The sequence below is a fragment of the Rhinolophus ferrumequinum genome, chromosome X, assembly GCF_004115265.2.
Source record: "Rhinolophus ferrumequinum isolate MPI-CBG mRhiFer1 chromosome X, mRhiFer1_v1.p, whole genome shotgun sequence".
NCBI classification, from domain to species: Eukaryota; Metazoa; Chordata; class Mammalia; order Chiroptera; family Rhinolophidae; genus Rhinolophus; species Rhinolophus ferrumequinum.
This window is the reverse complement of record NC_046284.1, coordinates 4667468-4686284: the sequence shown is the minus strand read 5'-3', so window position 1 is coordinate 4686284 and position 18817 is coordinate 4667468.

The window sequence follows — 18817 nt, the reverse complement described above, 5'->3', positions numbered from 1 at the left end:
TTGTGTGCCAAAAATCATTCTAAGTGCTCTATATGCATTAAAACACTTAATTGTCACAATAGCCTTTGAGGTAGTTATTATTGGTGTCCGCTCTTTACATATAAAGACTGTGAGGCAGATTGAAGATTAAGTAACCTGCTCAATATCATGTAACCAATGAAAATAGCAGAGTTGGGACTTAACCCAGATAGACGTACCCTTCAGCCTGTGGTTTGTACTACCACATTACCAGAAGTTTCTGTTGACTGTCATGATACTGTATATTTCTAAATTTCTATTTCTTTTTGTGATAGCGTCACCTACCTTCTTTATTGGTTCCTGCCACCTCCAGATATAGAAATACCACAGGATTATGTTCCTGTTTCCCTATATGCTCAAATAGGTAACATTTATTGAACATACTGTGTGGCAGAGACAACTTTTGCATACTTACATGCTTTATCTCACTGATGCCTTTCAGCAGCCATCTGAGGTATGTACTATTATCATCTCTATTTCACAGATGGGGACACCAAGGCACAGAGAAATGAGGTAATTTGTCCAATTTGGCAAATGTCAGAGCTTGAATTGGAATGGAGGCAGTCTGATTTCCAGAGGCCACTCTTGTGTGGTCTGTACATTTGTGTTTGGTTTTGTGATTAAGAGTCAGACTCTAGACCTAGACTGCTGTGTTCAAATTCAACTTTAACACTTTATAGCTGTGTGACCTTGGGTAAGTGACTTTACTTTCTTGAGCCTCAGTTTCCATCTGTAAAATGGGAGAATAACAGTAGGACTGATGTGAAGATAAAATGAGCTCATTTGTGGAAACACTTAGAATGGTGTCTGACACCAGGTGAGCAGTACGTGAATATTACCTACCATTGCTACTTTATTTTTTATATCTTTCTGAATTTTTATTTATTATATTGGCTACATCTTCTATTTCTAGCTTTAGTGAGATATTATTAACAAATAACCTATGTAAATATAAGGTGTAAATGTGAGGATTTGATATACCTATATATTGTGAAATAATTACTACAATAAGTTGTGCTATTTGGGTGGGGCATGGTCTGAGGGAATCAAGGAGCCAGTGGCGTACACCAGGTGAATATAGTTTCATAATTGACCGTGTAGAGGGAGGGCTCAACCACAGGAAAGGTGGCTGCCGCCGGCTGTGTGGGAGGAGGGCTCAGCACAGGGACAATGGTGGCTGTCCATCCAGCCCTTTTTCTGAAGCCGCAAAACTCAGACTCTCTCTATATGTCTCTGATGTCTCCCAAGTCACCATCCCTCTGCTGGAGCTCAGGGTGAGTGCCTGCAAGCCAGTGAGTCTGTGTGTGAACCTTTTAAGAGAATGCCTGGGTTTCTCGCAGCCTTCTGTCTCACCTGGACAGGCAGAAAACCCACTGTTTTTCACAGCTAGATGCTGTGGGGGCTCTCCTCTGCCTGGCATTGGTGTGCAACTGGGACCCCTCTCAACTCAGGGGGGACCTCCACAGCCAAGAGACCCCCTGCTGATTTTCAACCTTCACATGTGGGCATGGGGCCAGCCTTTCTTGTCTCCACCCCTTCTACCAGTCTCGATGTTGCTTCTCCTGTATATCCTTAGTTCTGTTCAGCTAGTCTTTAGCTGGTTCTCTGGGTTGATTCTTCTGTCATTTAGTTGTAATTTTAATGTGGTCATGGGAAAAGGCAAGTGCAGCATTTACCTACTTCACCACCTTACCCAGACCTCTCCGACTTCTACTCTTTCATTGCTGAATTTGTTGTGCCCTCTCTCGATGAGTCTGGCTAAAGATTTATCAATTTTGTTTATTGTTCCATAGAAAGAGCTCTTGGCTACATTGATCTTTTCTATTTTTTTTATACTCTGTTTCATTTATTTCTGCTCTGATCTTTATTATTTCCTTACTTCTACTTACTTTGGGCATTGTTTATTGTTCTTTTTCTAGTACATTTAGAAGTAAGGCTAGATTGTTTATTTGAGACTTTTCTTGTTTCTTGAGGTAGGCCTGTATTGCTTTGAATTTCCCTCTTAGACCTGCTTTCGCTTGTCCCATAGATTTTGAGTCAGTGTGTTTTCATTTTCACTTGTCTCAAGGTACCTTTTGATTTCTTCCTTGGTCTCATTGTTAATCCATTCATTGTTTAGTAGCATGTTACTTAGCTTCCATGTGTTTGTTTTTCAGGCTTTTTTTTTTTTTTTCCAATTGATTTCTAGTTTTGTACCATTGTGATCATAGAAGATGCTTAATATGATTTCAATCTTCTTAAATTTATTGAGACTTATTTTGTCACCTAACATGTGGCCTTTCCTGGACAATGCTCCATGAGCAATTGAAAATATATATATTCTGCTGATTTGGGGTGAACTGCTCTAAAAATATCAATTAAACTCATCTGGTCTAATGTTTCATTTAAGGCCACTTGTTGGTTTTCTGTCTGGATTATCTACCAATTGATGCCAATGACATGTTAAATCCCCATACAATGACTGTATTACTATTCCTCTCTTCTTTTATGTCCATCAATATTGCTTTATATAGTATGGTGCTTCTACATTGGGTGTGTAGATGTTTACAAGGGTTATATCCTCTTGTTAGACATTAGATTGATCCTTTTATCCTCATGAAATGCCCTCCTATGTCCATTGTTACAGCCTTTGTTTTAAAGTCTATTTTATCTTATGTAAGTATTGCTACCTCCACTTTTTTCATTTTTATTTGCATAAAATATGTGGGTTTTTTTCAATTCCTTTACTTTCAGTCTGTGTGTGTCTTTCGATTTGAAGTGGGTGTCTTGTAGGCAGCATATGTATGGATTCTGTTATTTTTATCCATTCTGTCTCCCTATGTCTTTTGATTGGGTCATTTAGTCCATTTATATGTAATGTAAATATTCATGGGTATATAATTATTGTGATTTTATTAATTTTCTGATTGTTTTTGTAGTTCTGTGTTCCTTTCTTAGTCTCCTTCTCTTGTTTTTTTTTTTTTTTTTTTTTTTTTTTTTTTTTTTTTTTTTGTATGTTGATGACTTTCTATAGTGTTATGCTTGGTTTCCTTTCTCTTTATTTCTTTTAAATCTCAGATTTTTGTCTTGTGGTTAGCATGTACTTCATATACCAACATATGTTCATAGCAGTCTATTTTAAGTTGCTGGTTGCTTAATTTCAAATACATTCTAAAATCACTACAACTTTTACTCACCATCTCCACATTTATGTTTTTGTCATTCTTTTTCACTTGTTTTGTGTGTGTGTGTGTGTGTGTGTCCCTCAATATATCCCTTAATTTGTTGTAATTACACACGGCCTTCCTACCTTTGTCTTTTAACCTTTGTATTAGCTTTATAGTTGGTTGAGCCATTGCTTTAACTAATTGTTTGCCTTTGTGAAAATTTTTTCTTTCCTATATTTTCTTATTCCTATTTTTTATCTTTTCTTTTTAAAGAAGTCCCTTTAACATTTCTCATAATACTGGTTTAGTGAAGATGAATTCCTTCAGCTTTTGCTTCTGTGGGAAATTCTTGGTCTCGCATTTTATTCTAAATGATAGCCTTCCTGGGTAGAGCAATCTTGGTTGTAGGTCTTTGCCTTTTACCACTTTGAATATTTTGTGCCAATCCCTCTGGCCTGCAGTTTCAGTTGAGAAATCAGTTGACAGTCTATGGGAGCTCCTTTATACCTACTAACTGCTTTTTTCTTGCTGGTTTTAGGCTTCTCTCTTTTGTCTTTAACCTTTGCCATTTTAATTATAATGTGTCTGGGTGTGGGCCTCTTCATCTTGCTTGGGCTCTCTTCACTTCCTGGACTTGTATGTCTATTTCCTTTGCCAGGTTACGGAATTTTTCAGTAATTATTCCTTCAAATAGGTTTTTAATCCCTTGTTTTCTCTCTTCTCCTTCTGGTACTCATATGATGTAAATGTTGTTATGCTTGATGTTGACACAGAGTTCACTTAAATTATTCTCATGTTTAAAAATTCTTTCTCCTTTTTGTTGTTCTGATTGGGTGTTTCCCACTACCTTGTCTACTGAATCACTGATTTGATCCTCTGCTTCATCTAGTCTGCTGTTGTTTGTGTCTAATGTATTCTTCAGTTCAGTTATTGCATTCTTCATTTTTGACCGGTTCTTTTTTGTTTTCTATCTCCATTTTTATGTTTCCTATCTCTGTTTTGAAGTTCTCACTGAGATAATCTATTCTACCTCTTAATTCATGGAGCATCCTTACAATCAGTATTTTTAACCTTCTTTTTTTTTAAATTAAAGTTTATTGGGGTGACAATTGTTAGTGAAGTTATATAGATTTCAGGTGTACAATTCTGTATTACATCATCTATAAATCCCATTGTGTGTTCATCACCCAGAATCAGTTCTCCTTCCATCACCATGTATTTGATCCCTTTTACCCTCATCTACCACCCTCCACCCCCCTTACCCTCTGGTAACCACTAAACTATTGTCTGTGTCTAAGAGTTTTTGTTTCTCATTTGTTTGTCTTGTTCTTTTGTTGTTTTTAGTTTATATACCACATATCAGTGAAATCATATGGTTCTCTGCTTTTTCTGTCTGACTTATTTCACTTAATACCCTCTAGATCCATCCATATTGCAAATGGTAAGATTTCATTTTTTTATGGCTGATTAATATTCCATTGTATGTATGTACCACATCTTCTTAAAGTACAACATAGAGAACATAGTCAATAATGTTGCAACAACGATGTATAGTGCCAGGGGAGTACTAGACTAATCAGAGGAATCACTGCATAAATTATGTAAATGTATAATAACCACTATGCTGTAAACCTGAAACTAATATAAAACATTATTGAATGTTAACTGTAAATGAAAAAAATAATTTTTTAAAATGAGCAGTGGCAGAGTGGACAGAACATGATCCTTTGTATCTGAAACCAAGCTTGGATTTGGATTCTGGGACTTAAAAGCTATGTGTGCTTAATCAAGTTATTTAACTCACTGATTTCAGTTTTCTCATCTATAAAATGGAATGAGTTTCTAATTTGGGGGAGGTTTAATGAGGTGGTGTCTACTGTTCATTGAATTGTTACTCATGTCAGACAGAGTAAGAATTGTTCCACATATATTATATAATTTTTCTTCATAACATTTTCTTCATAATATCACTATCTAGTATTATATATTTTTATATCTTGTTTTTTATCTGCCTTTCCTAACTCCATGAGCAGGAATCTAGACCTTAACCGACATGTTTAATCAATTGCCACATTTAATTTAATACCCACAATTACTCTATGAGGTATGATTACCAATTTAAAGTTGAAGAAATCTAGATTCAGAGGTAAAATATTGCTTTCCAAAACCACACAATTGGTCAGAGGTAGTGGGATTCAAACTTATATCAGCTTGAGTCATAAGCAATAATTTTAATCTCTATCCTCTGTGCCCTTACCAGCTGCTGCTGGTGTTGACCAGGGATTTGCCTATGTAAACTCATCCCACATATCTATCCACAAATGTCATTGGAACTCTGGTCATGTCTCTTTAGTAACAAAATCCTCTCTTAACTTTTCTACTTCTACCCCCTATCATCATGTTGCTTACATTTGACTCCTTTTTTTCCCTTGTAGGATAGTACTGTAATCAGAAGGTACCTTCTCACACAAGTTGGTGAAGCTCTGGGGGTTGTGTTGGGGCATGATTTCAGTAGAAAGAGTAGCACCAAATAGATGTATTTCAAATTTTGGGCACTTGGAATTTAAATTTATTCCACTTGGTGGGAGCCTTTAACTAGTTTTCAAGTGACTTGGAGTATCACTGGTGGTATTTCCCCTAGGGTAGACTTAGTTAAATTCTGGATGACAGAGGTAAGGCTGGAAGGTGGGAGGAATAGGATTGACGAGACGTTAGCATGTTCTTCTTAGTACCAGGGAGGCCTGAACCATCATCAAGTTTAATAAAATGAAGTTTTGTTCTCATGACCCTTTCTAACAGTAGAACTTCACTTACATGTTGGCAATCAGAAGGAAATATTGTATTTAGAGTTGAGTTGCTTAGTAATGTATATGAGCATTTCACTGGAAGCTAAATGCCTGACTTTATCCATGAGATTGCCTTACATACTTACAGAGGACTTCTGGAGACACAGAGCAGCAAAGACAATGGTGGGTCTCAGTGAAGGGCTTCAGGGATCCACCCTTAACACTTTCAAGCCATGTTAGATTAACAGTCACCAAACAGCCTAAAGCCAGCCCCATTCCCAACATTGCCTTCCCTTAAGCAAAATATAAAAGCAGTGGAGTTCCCATTGCATCCAGGATCTGGCCCCATTGCCTTGCACTGAGATGAGGAGCCTATGGCCTGCATAGCACGGCTCAAGAGACATTGGAAAGTTATATGCTCCAAAAGCTTCTTCAAAACACTAACCACTGTGCCTAAAATTCTTACCATTACATCTAACATTATATAGCCACAAGTCCCCTGTTAAAGTCAGCAAATAGAAGGGTTCCTGTGTCGAACAGTGTTTAGGGTTATCTGGGAGGAAATGAGCAGGTTTTGTCAGCTGGTCAGTAAGGGACAGGGGCTGGATCTTGGATAACATGGTGCTTTCAGGAGAGGGATTTGCTTCCCAGGGTACAAATGCTTTACTTTCCCTGATTTTGGTTTGGATGTGAGTACATTTTGGCCCCTGGAAGCTCAGGGAGAATATTTTAGCTTAATACAAGAAATACCGGTGGCTCCAGTGGTTGGTGTGCCGTGCTCTTAATGCTGAGGTCACCGGTTCGATTCCCACATGGGCCAGGAAGCTGCGCCCTCTACAGCTAAGATTGTGAACAACGGCTCTCTTTGGAGCTGGGCTGCAATGAGCAGCCAGAGGTGACCAAGAGCTGCTGTGAGCTGCTGTGAAGAAGGCTGCAAATTCTTTGACAAAATCTTGATAGGCTCTATGACTGCTTTAACCAACAGAATATGGTGAAAATGATCCTGTGCTAGTTTCAGGGCCTAGGTCCCGATAGACTAGTAGCTTCTAATTCCTATCCTTTGAATACTCTCTAGGAACCCTTTATAACTCCTGTCCCTTGAACACTCTCTAGAAACTCTAAGTTGCCATGTAAGAAGTCGGAGTAGCCTAATAACACCATGCTGAAAAGGCCACATATAAGCATTCTAGCCTATAGTTCCAGCTGAGCCCAGCCTTCCAGATTTCCTAGCTAAGGAACTGAACATGAGTGAAGCCATCTTGGACCATCCAGACCAGCCAATTTGGCAGCTGAAAACCAGCAAGTGACTTCAGTGAACACCAAGTGGAACAGAAGAATCACTTATTTGGACCCTGCCTAAATTGCTAACCAACAAAAATTATATAGTATGATAAAATACTTGTGTTTGAAAGTCACTAAGTTTTGGGGGGAGTAGTTTCATTCATAGCGATAAATAACTATAATACTTAGATATATGCAAATATAAACCATGCTCTTCTGGCTCGTGGAGGTGATTATCTTTCTGTCTCAAGAAAGGTGCAGTCAGCATTTGGATATCAAGTAGAGAGGATGACTTAGAAGGGTGCTCAGTAACAGAAAGGGTATACTTTTGAGCTAGGTCATTACATTCTAAACATGGCTACCCCTCAGAATCTTCTGGAATTCTTGTTTATAACACAGATTCTTGTCCTCCAGTGTATTAGTCAAAGTTTTTCAGAGAGATAGAACCAATATGACGTGCAATATGTAGAGAAAGAGATTTGTTTTAAGGAATTGGCTCACATGATTGTGGAAGTTTGACGAATCCAAAATCTGATGTGAGAGACCCACAGGCTGGAGACTCAGGAATGAATTTCAGCTTGACTCTGAAAGCAGTCTGCTGGACAATTCCTTCTTGTGTGGGAGAGGTCAGCCTTTTGTTCTACCAGGCCATCAACTGATTAGATGAGGCCCATCCACATGATGAAGGATGATCAGGGAGTGTGATAACTCCAGTTTTATTCTTTTTTTTTTTTCCTCAGGAGAGCTATTCGGGGTCTTTTATGATTCCATACATATTTGATTTTTGGGGGGGTTCTATTTCTTTGAAAAGTGCCATTGGGATTTTTATGAGGATTGCATTAAATATGTATATTGTTTTAGGTAATACAGCCATTTTAACTATGTTGATTCTTTTGTTTTTCTTTTTTTAAACAGATCAGCATTCTCTGATTTATTTTTTTTAATTAAAGTTTATTGGGGTGACAATTGTTAATAAAGTTACAACTGAAAACAACAAAAGAACAAGACAAACAAATGAAGAACAAAAACTCATAGACACAGACAATAGTTTAGTGGTTACCAGAGGGTACAGGGGCAGGTGGTAGATGAGGGTAAAGGGGATCAAATATATGGTGATGGAAAGACAGTTTAGATTCTGGATGGTGAAGAAACTATGTTGATTCTTATAATTCATGAACAGACACTTTTCCCATGAAGACATATAGATGGCCAGTGGGTATAAGAAAAGGTGTTCAACATCACTAGCTATAAGGGAAATGCAAATCAAAACCACAGTGAGATATCACCTTGCACCTGGTAAAATGGCTATTATCAATAAGAGAAGAAATAACAAGTGTTGGAGAGGTTATGGAGAAAAGGAAACCCTTGTGCACTGTTGGTGGCAATGTAAATTGGTATAGCCACTATGGAAAACAATATGGAAGTTCCTCAAAAAATTAAGAATAGAATTACCATTCAACTCAGCAAGTCCTCTTCTGGATATCTACCCCCAAAATTTGGAAAGATTTATTCATAAAGATATATGTAACCCTATGTATATAGCAGCATTATTCACAATAGAAAGACATGGAAACAACAGAAGAGTCCTTTGATAGATGATTGGATAAAGATGTGGTACATATATACAATGGAATACTACTCAATCATAAAAGCAATGAAATATTGCTATGTGCAAAAACATGGATGGATCTTGAGAGTGTGATGCTAAGTGAAATAAGTCATACAGGAAAGGACAAAAACCAAATGATTCACTCATATGTGGGATATAAAACAGAAAGGAACACATGAACCAAACCAACTGACCAAACTCCTGGATACAGACTACAGTATGGTACTTACCAGAGGGGAAAAGAGAGGGGGCGGGGATGAAGAGGATAAAGGGGGTCAAACACATGGTGACAGAGGGAGACTGGACTTTGGATGGTGAGCACACAATGTGATATACAGTTGATGTATTATAGAATTGTATACCTGAAACTATATAATGTTATTAACCAATGTTACCCCAATAAATTTAATTAAAAAAGAATGACAGAACCATAGACAATTTAGTGCTAGAGTCATTTAATCCAGTAGTGCCAAGCCAGGATGATTAGTAGAATGATTAGTGAAACAGGTTAAAATACTGATTCCTGGACACAACCCTAAGCCTACTGTATCAGAATCTTTGTAGGTGGGAATCTGAAACTTGTATTTTTACTAGGCTATTCTGATTATCACTTAAGTTTAGAAATTGTTCTACTTCAACACTCTCCACTTTAATTCTCTCTACAATATCCCTACTGCATATTCTTTCAGCCCATGTTTGTATGCTCTGTTCTTTGCCACTCCTTATCCCTACCAGTATACATATGTTCTTACAAACTACAGATCTGCTTAATCCCAGGTCACCCTTACCAGTAGGTTTTCCTACCTTAAATTAACCCCAAATCTTCCTCTTTATAACTTCCACCATTGGCTCTGATTCAGCCATCAGAAACCAGGGTTAATGTCTAATATATCTTCAATTAAATAGTCACCTATATCTTTGAGGAGAGCTATCAAATTTCCTCTAAATTTTCTCTTATTTGAGGTAAATATTCTCAGTTCATTTACTGTTTATCATATGACAGTTTAGAGTCCCTGCATCCTTCTCAGTACCGTCTGGGCATGACCTTAATGTTTGGTCCCACTTAGAATGTAGTATCTTCATCTGCACAAAGTAATTCAGATGTGGTCTGGCCATTGCTGACAACTGTCTCCTCCCACGTTCTGAATATTCTAAACCTATTAATATAGCTTAAAGTGGTGCTATTGTTTGGAGCACTCTTTCACTCCCTGCACTCAAAAGTGATTGCAAATATCTGTCCCCCTACTTCAAGTCTTTTTCACATTAGGACATGAATATTATCTTATGTAAAAATGCTCCGATGGATTGAATAATTGTCCCCCAAAGATGTCCATATCCTAATTCCTGGAACTGGTGAATATGTTACTTTGCATGGCAAAAGTGATTTCATAAATGTAATTAAGTTAAAGGTCTTAAAACACGGAGATTATGCTGGATTATCTAAATGGGTGGCCTCAGTGTAATTACAAGAAGATAGGAGGGTCAGAGTATGAAAGAGATTTGATGATTTTATTCTGCTGGCTTTGAAGTTAGTGAAAATGGGCCACAAGTCAAGAGATGCAGGTGACCTGTAGAAGCTAGAAAAGGCAAGGCAACAGATTATCCCCTAGCATATCGAGAAAGTAACTCAGCTCTGCTAACTTCTTGATTTTAATCCAATGAGATCTGTGTTTGACTTTTGACATCCGGAAGTATAATAAACATGTAAAAGCATTTTTATTGTTTTAAGCCACAAACTGTGTGGTAACTTGTTACAGCAGCAATAGGAAACTAATACAAATGCATCAGGTCTTTTTTAGGGGATACAGAAACTCAGAGAGGGAAAGATACTTATCCAAAGTCATAGAAAGTAATTCATAGGCTTGGGAATAGAATCTAGGTCTCTTGCTAGGGCTATTTTCCCTACCTTTCAGCTGCCTCTCATGGAATAAGAGAGAGAGCTCAAAGGGCCCTTAGAGAGAATTATGGGATTGAGAATCCAGCACTTTCAAAGCATGAAAATGTGGTCCAGGGAGGGAAAGGAGCTAATGTAAAATACCACCTGAGTCAGTGCCAGAGCCAAGGCTGTGACCCAAATCTAGAGATTCTTGCGCCTCTCTATTGTGACACATTGCCCGTCTTTGGACACACTTATATTTTGTCCTTTAGCCATTTCCCACCACTGTCCTCCTGTAGCTCCATTTACCTATGTAGCTCTGATTAGTGATAGGAGTTGAGGAGGGCTGAGGGTAAAACTACTTATGTGTTTTCTGTACTAACACAGTTCTTTCATAGTTACAGAGCATTTGAATCTTGGAAACATTTCACTTTGCAGATGACCTTTGTAAAAGTGTATTTTGTGTTGGCTTTTTAAATGGAAACATAAAATTTAATTTTAAACTCCCAAGTTTTCTTTAGCACATTTTGCCTGAAATGAATGATGGAAATAATTTTACTATTTTCTCCTTTCCCGAGCTACTGGCTTATTGAGAGCTGCTGGGAAATTAAAGGAGGTGGATGAGCATGTTCAAATAATGCAGATATGGGGAAAGGGCCAGGAGTGACAGACCTCTGAATGATTCTATCACAGGCCCAAGAGTGAGACAGACCTAAATTTGAATCCCCCTTTCCATGACTTACTGGTGTGTCAATTTTAGCAAGTGACTTAACTTCTTGATAAGTTTCCTTATGTGTAAAGTGGGGATAGCAATGTTTTTGGGTTTTTTTGTTTTGTTTGTTTGTTTGTTTTTACCATTTATAGTATTTGAGATGATTAAATAAAATAATACAATAAAAGACTTAGCAAAGTACTTGACACAGAAGAAGCACTAAAGAAGTGGTAGCTGCTATAATTTTGGTGGTTTTTTTTTTTTCATATTGCAGGAATGACAATGTCTGGGATATTCAAGACAAGCTGATAAGGCAAGGGAAACCATCTAATTCTTTCCCTAGATCCAACAAGTCCTCAGTGCTCTGGGCTTGGTAGGCATCTGGGAACACTAGATATTTGTTTCAAGCATCAGCCTAGGGCCAGTGGGTACGGTAGAAAGGTGGCCTGGGAATCAGGAATCCTTGGTTCTGGTGTCGTATTTGTTACTGACTTGTTCAATGGCCATGAACAAATTGCTACATTCCCTAGACTTCAATAATCTCATCTGTAATTTGGGAGGAGGATGGATTAGGTTATTAGCTTATTCACTCATTTATTAATTCTAGCATATCTCACAACTGATAGCACCCCAGTTGAGAACGTATAGGCAATGAGAAGCCCTCTGATAGATTAGAAAAATGTTCAAATTCATATTTCCTTGATAGACCACTCTGGGAAATGTGGAGATTGGTCTGTAAAGGGAAGAAAGGGGACTGAGAGATTTTTTTAGGAAGCTGGTGTGATGGTCCAGACAAGTAATGGTGAGAATTTGGCCTAAGGTAGAGGCAGGGAAGCAAAATAGCTGCCAACAACTATGTAACCTCTTTGAATCATGGCAGCAATGGGCCATGTGGCTGATTTCCATAAGAGGTGTTTTCAGAATGGATTGACTTTGTTGTGTATATCTTCATATACTACTATGTCACTTTTTCACTTTTTATAAATGATGTCAGTGGTGTGATGCACACTGGGAGGCCTGGTCTTTGAATCATGAAAAGCATGGAGAACTTCAGCTTACAGCCAGCTGCCACTCTGCCTTCTCCTCAGAGGAAGTCAAAAAGTACCATACTTCAAACAAAGTTTTTGGGGAAGGCCAATGTGTGTGAGGTCAGGTTGAGGGAGAAGAGGTGATGGTGAGAACTTCAAAGGCTATTGCAGCTAGTGTCCATGCTAATGGACACCTAGACCTGTTTGTTACCAGCACTTAGCAACAACTGTGCTGGACTTCAAGGCTATGATGTAGCAGTATATTTGAAAATTTATTTTTAAGAATTTAAGCATTTTTCCTGAGTATTAAAAATGCGTTTTCATTGTGGAAATTTTATAAAGTACAGAATACTAAACATTTATAATAAACACGTATTGAATGCCTACATGATGCTGCAGGCACCATGCTAAGCACATTGCATGAATTATTTAATTTAAATTCATAACACCCCTGTGAGGTAAATATTCTTAAATTCTCCATGTTCATGTGAGAAAACTGAGACTCAAAATGACTTACTTAAGCTCACACAGCTAAGAAGTTGTAGAGCTGGGATTTGAGGTGCATTCTGTCTGACTAAAGTTTTTAACATTTTTAAATAAAAAAAATATTTTCCAGCTTTATTGAGGTATAATTGACAAGTGAATATTGTATATATTTATGATGTGCAACATGGTGCTTTGTTATATGTATGCATTGTGAAATCATTGCCAGTCAAGTTAACATCCATTGCTTCACATAGTTATCTTTTTCCCCCTTTGGTCAGGTGAGTAAATTTAACATCTATTCTCTTAGCAAATTTCAAGTATACAGTATAGTATTATTAACTATAGTCATCATTCTATGCATTAAATCTCCAGAATTTATTCATCTTACGTAACTGAAACTTTCTACCCTTTGATCAATGTCTCCCCATTTGCCCCTCCCAGTCCCTGGCAACTACCATTTTATTATCTACTTCTATGAGTTCAACTTCTTTATTTCCACGTATAAGGGAGAACATGCAGTATTTGTCTTTCTGTGCCTGGTTTGTTTCACTTAGCATAATGTCCTCCAGGTTCATCCATGTTGTTATAAATGGCAGGATTTCCTTCTTTTTTTTTTAAAGGCTGATATACATATGATTGTCAATTATACCTCACTAAAGTTGGAAATATTATATACCAGGAGTACCAAAAAATATATATACAAGTGGACTCTTTGGTCAATGTTGCTCAAGCATTAGTTCGCCGTAATCAGAAGTGTCTGGAGGGGAGAAAACCAAGATGGCACAGTAGGTCAACACCGTATTTACCTTCATTCACAACCACATCAAAATTACAACTAATCTACAAAACAATCATTATTGAGAATCGCCTAAAATCAAGCTGAAATGAAGCCCTACAACTAAGGACTTGCAGAAGAAGCCACGTCCAGACTGGAACGAAGGTCAGAGACACGGAACGGGCTGGTCCCACACCCTCATGTGACCATTAGAGATCAGGAGGGCTATTTTGGCTGTGGGGGTCCCCCCCACATCCTAAAGGAGAGACAGGTCTCAGCCCAGAGTTTTAGTGCTGGGGAGAGAAGTCCCCATAATTTCTGGCTGTGAAAACCAGCGGAGATTGTGACTGAGTGAGACTGAGGGCAGCTGCACTCACAGGAGCTCCTCTTAAAGGGACTGTGCGCGGACTTACCCACCAATGGAATTACTCTCTCTGAGCTCCAGTGCTGGGGCAGCAACTGGAATGGCAGCAGGGACAAATGGTGGGGAATTGAGTTGTCTGGCTTGGGACAGGGCTGGAGAGGCAGCTTTCTCCTGGACAGGGGAGCTGGCAGAGGCCATTGTTTCTTTGTTGAGCCCTCCCCCTTCCCGGCATGCAAACACAGTCTCCACCATATCTGAGTCTCCGCTGTTCCTTTGACCCATACTTGTGATTTGAGACCTGCCCCCCCACCCAACTTTTGGGCATATCCAGGCTGCTTCCAGTGGCTTTTTTATGCAATCCACCTGCCTTGGCTCAAGCTACGGACTTTCCTAGACTCTCAAAGGTTCGTGGAACCCAGACAAGCATCATCTGGCTTGAGTGTGTCCTGTACCTCTGGCTGAGCAGCCCTAAGCCAGCAGTAGTGGCAGCAGGCCGTGGTTCATGGCTTGGCCTCTCAAGGCACTTCCAAGCACAGCATGGGGGGAAGCCATCTGCAGATTTCTTTCTGTCTCCCACTGGGTGGCTCTGGGTGGCGCATGGGCTGCGGCTGAACTTGACCTACAGAGGATCCCCTCCAAGGTGGTCCTGGGGCTGGCATCCCCAGTGGCCAGCTTCAAAATGAGGTGGAGCATCTACCAAGCTGCCTCCAAGTACAACACACCCAAGGGGCGGATTGGGCAGGCACCAGAGTCCTGCTGAGGCAGATCTTGCTCCATAGGGTCAGCCCTTGCACCACAACTCCACTGTACTCAAGGCCAGTCCTCACAATCAGTGAGCCCAAGGGTCAGTCCCTCACATTGATGTGCATTATCAACCAAGGCTCAACTATAAGAGGAGGGCACACACAACTCACACAAGGGACACACCTGGAACACGTGGCTCAGGTGACCAGAAAGACTGCACCACTGAACCCCACAAGACACCTACTACATAAGGCCATTCTACTAAGACTGGACGACATAGCAGCTCTACCTAATACATAGAAACAAACACAGGGAGGCAGCCAAAATGGGGAGACAAAGAAACATGTCCCAAATAAAAAAATAGAACAAAGCTCCAGAAAAAGAACTACCATGTTTCCCCGAAAATAAGACCTAGCCGGACCATCAGCTCTAATGCATCTTTTGGAGCAAAAATTAATATAAGACCTGGTCTTACATTATATTATACTATATAAGACCCAGTCTTATATTATATTAAAGTAAGACTGGGTCTTTTATTAATTTTTTGCTCCAAAAGACGCATTAGAGCTGATGGTCTGGTTAGGTCTTATTTTCGGGGAAACATGGTAAGTGAAATGGAGATAAGCAATCTATCAGATGCAGAGTTCCAAACACTGGTTATAAGAATGCTCAATGATCTCAGGGAGAATTTCAACAGAGAGATAGGAAGCATAAAAATGGAGATGAAAACCGTAAAAAAGAACGAGTCAGAAATAAAGGATACAATAATGGAAATGAAGACTGTATTACAGGGAATCACCGGTAGATTAGATGAAGCAGAGCATCCAACCAGTGATGTAGAAGATAAGGTAGCAGAAAACACCCAAACAGAACAGCAAAAAGAAAAAAAGAATCCAAAAAATTGAGGAGAGTTTAAGGGGCCTCTGGGACAATATCAAGCGTACCAACAGTCGCATTATACAGGTACCAGAAGGAGAAGAGAGAAAGCAAGGAATTGAAAACTTATTTGAAGAAATAGTGGCAGAAAACTTTCCTAACCTGGTGAAGGAAATAGACATTCAAGCCCAGGAAGCACAGAGAGTCCCAAACAAGATGAACCCAAAGAGGCCAACACCAAGACACATCATAATTAAAATGCCAAAGGTTAAATACAAAGTGACAGTCTTAAAAGCGACAAGAGAAAAGCAGTTACTTACAAGGGAGTCCCCAAACGACTGTCAGCTGATTTCTCATCAGAAACTTTGCAGGCAAGAAGGGAATGGCAGGAAATATTCCAAGTGATGAAAAACAATGACATACAGCCAAGATGGCTCTACCCAGCAAGGCTGTCATTTAGAATTGAAGGACAGATTAGAAGCCTCCCAGACAAGAAAAAGGTGAAGGAGTTCATCACCACCAAACCAGTATTACAAGGACTCTTAGGGGGACTTCTTTAAGATAGGAAGGGGGTTAAGGATGGGTGAAAGGGGAAGGGATTAAGAAGTACAAATTGGTTGTTACACAGTAGTCATGGGGATGTAGGGTATGGCATAAGGGATATAGTCAATATTGTAATAACTAGGCATGGTCCAGATAGGTACTAGATCTATCAGGGTGATAGATGGGAATGGGGCTGGGGGCAGGGTGAAAAAGGTGAAGGCATTAGGAAATACAAATTGGTAGTTAATACAGCATGGAGAATATAATCAACAATGTTGTAAAGATCATGTAAGGTGCCAGATGGGCACTGGACTTTCAGGGGGATCATGTCATAGACTGTGTAGATGCCTGACCAATACACCATATACCTGAAGCAGAAGTAGAATAATATTGAATGTCAGCTATAAATATATACGTACATATAGTCATGGGATGTGGAGTACAACAGGGAAGATAGTTGATGGTATTACAACAGCTATGTAAGATGTCAGAGGGGTAGTAGCTTGTGGGGTGGGCTATCACTTTATGAGGGGTTTAAATGTCTATTATGTTGTTTTACACATCTGAAACTAATGAAAAAAAAAGTGTTTGGATGCTGGTGGTAACCACTTTGAGCACCTCTTGTAATTGCAGAAGTCAAATGTAAGGCAAACGTCACTTGTATTCATCTTTTGTTATCAGTATATATTGAGTATTAGAATTTTAATAGTTATTTCCTTTCTTAAAATGTGTATACATTTTTTGGCACTGTCTCTCTCTCTCTCTATATATATATATATATATATACACACACATATATACATATATACACATATATACATATATACACATATATACATATATATATATATATATATATATCACATTTTTTTTATCCATTCGCTCGTTAACAGACTCTCAGGTTGTGTCTATATCTTGGCTATTGTGAGTAATGCTGCAATGAACATGAATGTGCAGATATCTCTTCAAGATACTGACTTCAATTCCTTTAGATAAATACCCAGTGGTGGGATTGCTGGATCATATGATAGTTCTATTTTTAATTTTTTGAGGAACCTCCATACTATTTTATATTCCCACCAAAAATGCAGAAGGGTTCCCTTTTCTCCACATCCTTTTCAACACTTATTTTTTGTCTTTTTGATAACCACTCTAACATTTGTGAGGTGATACCTCATTGTGGTTTTGATTTATAGTTGTTTTGTGATTACTGATGTTGAATACCTCTCCATGTACCTGTTATCCTTTTGTATTTCTCCTAGGAAAATGTCTATTCAGGTCTTTAGCTGCATTATCCAGAGGCAAGCACTACTAGTATTGTGGCATATTTTCTTCTAATCTTTTTTCTATGTTTTTTTAATTATGTAATTGAAGCACAAAAGACGTTTAAAATGTTTTCTGAAATCTTTACTAATTATTTGAAGAGTTAATGAAGTAAATAAAGAGATGAGTGTGATTATTTCAATGGGTGATCCATTATAAAAGTAAGAAATTTCAGAAAATATGAAAATGAAGTTTAAAAGTCCAAAATCCCACCATTCAAATACAGCCACCATTAGTATTTGGGCACACTGACTACCTTTTTTATAATATGCACTTGTTAAAATATTTATGATCAGTATCCTGCTTATCTTATGAACATGACCGTCTGCCATAAGTTTTGGTTTAAATGGCAGGATAATATTCTATTAAACGTATGCTATTGTTTGATATTTGCATTGTTTCCTATTTTTCAGGATCTATTTTTAAATTAGAGTTTATTGGGGGTAACAATGGTTCGTAAAGTTACATAGGCTTCAAGTGTACAATTCTGTAATACATCATCTATGTAACAAATTGTGTGTTCACCACCCAGAGTCAGTTCTCCTTCCATCACCATATATTTGATACCATTTACCCTCATCTACCATCCCCCTCTTCCCTTACCCTCTGGTAACCACTAAACTATTATCTATGTCTATGAGTTTTTGTTTCTTTCCAGCTGCTATGGAAGGCAGTGTGGATGGTCCTCAAAAAATTAAGAATAGAATTACCATATGACCCAGCAATCCCTCTCTTGGGTATCTACCCAAAAAATCTGAAAACATTTATCTGTAAAGACATATGTGCTCTGATGTTCATTGCAGCTTTATTTATGGTGGCCAAGACATGGAAACTACCAGTGTTCTTCGATAGATGAATGGATAAAAAGGAATACTATTCTGCCATAAGAAAAGATGAAATAGTGCTATTTGCGACAACATGGATGGATCTTGAGAGTATTATGCTAAGCGAAATAAGTCAGACATAAAAGTAAAGAACCATATGATTTCACTGATATGTGGGATATAAAACTGAAAGCAACAAAGGAACAAGGAACAAGACAAACAAAGAAACAGGATCTTAAATAATACTTCAGTGGATATCTTTTTGCACATGTAATTAGTAAATTTATGGAATTTTACACATAATTATCATATTCTAATAATTTATCGTGTAATTTCAGATGTCAAACCACACAAAGATATTTAGAGCGATACCAACCCATATCTCATCTTCTGTGACTGAGCTGACTATATAGTAAGAGGGTCATC